This window comes from Orbicella faveolata, unplaced genomic scaffold, assembly GCF_042242905.1.
Source record: "Orbicella faveolata isolate gen_17 unplaced genomic scaffold, um_ofav_v1 contig_35, whole genome shotgun sequence".
Lineage (NCBI taxonomy): Eukaryota > Metazoa > Cnidaria > Anthozoa > Scleractinia > Merulinidae > Orbicella > Orbicella faveolata.
Genome location: NW_028301564.1, coordinates 4,886,288 through 4,891,201, shown reverse-complemented (window position 1 = coordinate 4,891,201; position 4,914 = coordinate 4,886,288). Strand labels below are relative to the sequence as shown.

At 41.5% G+C, this 4,914-nt stretch overlaps 1 protein-coding gene across 4 annotated transcripts in view; it reads left to right on the top strand.

The window, feature by feature from the left end:
* LOC110043911 (uncharacterized) overlaps nucleotides 1–4,914 on the top strand; it is a 222,544-nt gene that overhangs the window by 75,510 nt on the left and 142,120 nt on the right. The window lies entirely within an intron of this gene.

Here is a 4,914-nt window from a genome sequence, read left to right as displayed (position 1 = left end):
TGTTCTTCCATTTGTTTATTAAGCATTTACTGGGTGCGGTAAATAAAACAGGTTTGATCAGTGAAGGTGAATTAATCAACATGACACGAGCGTGGGACAAAGAAAACTTCTGAGTCCTCGACAGAAATCGAACCCATGGCCTCCCGAACACCGGGCGGGCGCTCTATCCACTGAGCTACGAGAACTCATGGAGAGTAAGGTCAGTTAACTGAGTTCATATATGATAGGTGTCCTGCATACTGCTAGGATCAACGCTATCGAATTCATCGTGAGTAGTGATAAGTTAATAAAGATGGTGAATTTTAAGCTCGGTAATGAAATGTGAGGGTGAACTCAGTTAAATGACCTTGCTCTCCATGATTTCTCGTAGCTCAGTGGATAGAGCGCCCGCCCGGTGTTCGGGAGGCCATGGGTTCGATTCCTGTCGGGGACTCAGAATTTTTCTTTGTCCCACGCTCGTGTCATGTTGATTAATTCACCTTCACATTTCATTACCGAGCTTAAAATTCACCATCTTTATTAACTTATCACTACTCACGATGAATTCGATAGCGTTGATCCTAGCAGTATGCAGGACACCTATCATGTATGAACTCATGTAAATGACCTTGCTCTCCATGAGTTCTCGTAGCTCAGTGGATAGAGCGCCCGCCCGGTGTTCGGGAGGCCATGGGTTCGATTCCCGTCGGGGACTCAGAAGTTTTCTTTGTCCCACGCTCGTGTCATGTTGATTAATTCGCCTTCACATTTCATTACCGAGCTTAAAATTCACCATCTTTATTAACTTATCACTAAGTTTGATCAGGTTTGCTCTCTAATTGAGACTTGAGTATTTGCTAGACACAATTTTACTTATGTGTTGAAGGCTAAATTAATCCTCCCTGGACTATTTTAGGCTGAAAACCAAACTTTCCCTAGCCGATGTTTCTTATGTTAAGAGCTTAGCTATTCCTACTGTGGTTTTGTCAGGCAGCCTGAGTATCAGGAATCAGGTAGTGGAGAGGGATTGAGGAGGAAAGGGGGAGGAAGGCGTTTCTTCTATTTTCTCTCCGCCCCAGAAGAGCCTGATGAGTAGGCTATTTGACAGGCAGAGATAATTTTTATTGCTTAGGATCTACATCTACATCTATATATGGAATATGCAAAGGGATTCACTCATCACTGCAGATGTAAAAGAGAGAGTGAAAAAAAAAAAAAAAAAAAAAAAAACAGGAAATGAATGTAACTGAATCTCTATCTTCGATAAGAATTTCTAATGTGACGATATCGTCTGGCGTGTGATAAGAAACCTTGTGGGGTGTCGTTTAATGTTCTTTTCATATTAGCATGCCCAGGACTTGTGTTGGCGACTGTTACCAGCCACCTTAAACTCTCTCGTTTTGCCACAGCTTACAGACATTTTATGTTCAGGTGATGGTGTACCGGAATTAAATCTGGATGTCGTAGGTTTTTAGGTTATTGATGCCAGCGTATGCGCAAGCAATAAATGAGTATCGTGAGGGAGCAAATGTCGACGGAAGTTGTGGACCGTTGACCGAAATTTGTGGACAGAAATTCTGGACCGTAGGTGGAAGTGAAGGTGTCCTCACCACCCCTCTCCGCTTCGGCTTAATAACAGTTCAAATAAACTTCGATGTCGCGGCAATAAGCCAGTTCAAAGAATAAAAAATGTTTGGATGGTGTAATAAATAAATTTAAACATCACGTCAGAATTTCTCAACACCTCAAAATCGCAATATGGATTGAGAGGCCGAAATGTTCACACCCTTAGGGGACCCTAAATGGATTATTGGACCACACGCTACCACGAGATAATCAACGAGGCAGCCATCTTGGTGAAACACATTTGGTTTCGTATTGGTAACTAATCATTGCCATCATTTTGTTCCATAAGCGTAAGAGTCGCAACACGCTAAATGCAATGTATATTCTTCGTTTCTAAAGTGTGAAAGCTCAAAGACATTGGGCCGCATTAGTGCGTCTTTCTCAAATGGCTTAAACCGCTTGATCTTGTGGCTTGAAGGCTCAGTTTATTCCTTTGGGCATTGCTTTCGGTAGCATCCGAAAGCGTCTCAGATAAGTTCGAATTAATTCGGTTTGAAAAAGGTGAGATATTTTGGAAGGAAACCTCAAGCTCAAGTGACTTCAAAAGACTTGAACAATAGCGCAACTTCAAGAAGCGACTATGAGCGAAGGACGTAAACTTAGCTAAAATTCTGAAACTTAGTTAAAATTCTACGATATTTAAACATATTTATCACCTAAAAATTAAGAGTGTTAAAAAGCTTGTGAAAAAAAGATATGTTTTTAAATGTCTTTTAAGACAATCAATTGAAGAACTACAATCCTGGTCACAAGGGTTGAGACAGTTTATGACAGATGACTTCACAGGCAGCCTCCAGCGTAAGCCCGCCTATCCCTCTCCCCCCTGTCAATGTTGATAAAAATCTTGAAAACAAAAAAAACCTTGATAATAGCTTCAGAATAGCCACGTTTCAAGAATTGTTTGCCTCCTAGAACAGTGTTCTCCAACTTAAGTGACGATAACATAGATATCCACGTCTTATTCCAATAATAACGATTTTTCAGCAGTCACGTTCGCTTCCAACACAACTGTCTAACCACTTTCTATTGTCCCTTTTTCCTGATTAACACCACTCAGAATAGCTTCCTTTTCTTTCAACATTGCTCGGGGGGGGGGGGGGGGGTTATCAATTATACTTGCTTCTATTCATCTTTCCCTAAAACGTCAAGGACGTAGTTAAAATCATGGTTTTCTGCGCCTAAAAGGGGAGGTGGCCCAACAACTTATGGCCAGGGTTGTAGATCTTAGTTCGAGTGGGATCGAGCTCCATAGTCTTGGTGCCGCCACAGCAAACGTTCTCTCGCCATAAGTCTTAAGGGGTCGCCAGAAGATGTTGAAAATATGCCCCGTGCCTCTCGACTGTTGGAGGCAACTTTGTCACGATGGCGCGGTCGCTAAGCTAGAAATTCAAATCCTGTAGCCAAGATACTTGGTTATAGCCTGCGAGCGCAGACGTATTTCCGGCTGTCACTTGTCTCCGCCGAAAATAACGTCTGCGAATCGAACCCGAGCCAGGAAACGATTTCTCTGACGTAATGACTTTTGTTTCTCTTTAGCCAATCCGATTCCATGATAGAGTGAAACTCGAGTGCTCCTCGCAGCGAATACCTCGCACAGTAGTTCTGGGGCTTCTTGAGCTAAACTGTGATGGGCTTAAAATTCCCACCTCACGGAAATCGTTTCCTGGTTCAGGTTCGCCAATGTTATTTTCGACAGCCGGAAATACGTATGCGTTCGCAGGCTAACTTAGTTACGAATCGAGAAGGAGCAGAAATAAGATAAGATAAGATAAGAACTTTATTAACGTGTCGAAGTCGCTAGCATACAATGTATACTAACTGGGGACACCTAACTACGATTACTTAATGGAAAGAAAGAACTGTTAAACCAGCGAATTCTCGGGCGGTTAAGATAAACTTTGGAACCTTGGGAGAAAGCGAATGGGAGGATTAGTTATCGACGGCTGCCATGAGGTAATTGTGGCGAGGTTAGACCATTTTTATGGAATTTGCGAAGCTTTGAGTGCGGGCCGTCCGACCAGTGGGTCGCCCGCCTTTCGTTTCTCTTTAGGGGAAGCAAACCGCCAGAAAGTAAAACTGGCCTAAATATTAATGGCTCTAAACCGCCTCCAGGAACCCAGAGAATCAAAATAACGCAAAGCAAACACAAGGTAAGCCATTTTATTCAAACTATTTTCCACACGTAGCATTTAGAACAATTTTCGAAGCATTCTTATACATACATTCTCATACATCAAGCATTCTCAAGCATTTTCAAGCATTCTCATACAAAACGTCAGTTTATGATGTAGATCTGGCCTGTACGTGGTCCATCTCATGGAGTTGCCGTGCCACCACAGTTAGCTTATTTGATTATTATTATTATTATTATTATTATTATTATTATTACTATTGTAATCATTATCATTATCATTATCGTTAGCATTAGTGTTAGCATTATAATTGTTATTATTATTGTTGTTGTTGTTGTTATTGTTATTATTTTTCTTTTCTTTTTTTTATGGGTGGGCGCTTCGCATGGGTCTGAGTGTCCCACCCTCTCATTTTGGGCTTTACTTATTCATTTATATTCTTACTACATATTTATAGTGTTTGCTCAATAAAGTTTATAAACCAAACGGCTAAAATTGTAACGCCAACGCCAACAGCGTAATGTCAAGTATTTATCGTATTCAACGTCTGGGCCGCCTGTCTTGATTCGATTTGAGTGGCAAGCCGATAAAATTCGGCAGCATTCTTCCAGAAGTTGTTTTCATACCTCGTTTAAAATGTTTCGGTTCAAAATTACTTTTGATCCGATTTATAACAGATACTGTTAGCGGTTTGCTCTGAATTTTATACTGGGTTCGGGGTCAATGTAATGTTTGTGACAAGACTACAGAATGCAAATTGCTTGTATGGATGTCGCGGAATCCCAGATATGCTAATCGGGCAGTGTGCGCGTGAGTACAGGTGTAGGAAAAAGTTTGATAAGCAAAATGTTTTGTTTTGGCGTCTTTTTTGTCGAATTTTGTGTGGCTAAATTGCAGACAACAAATATCTTGACATCTGCAGAGCAATGCCTTCGAACGAAAATGGCAAAACAAAAAAATTATGCGAAAATAGCTAAGCGACCTTCATGCGTTTGAACGTCATGCAAATATGAGGCGTCACTATTGAAACATCGTTATTTTGCTTTTTAACTGAGCCATTGCTGTCTCTAATCAGTGTTTCTGCGGAACGTTACATGATAATTTAGTTTTCTTGATGGGAGCAACTGTCTTTCCCCCCTGTCCCCCCCCCCCCCCCCCCCCCCGCTATGTACGGCCC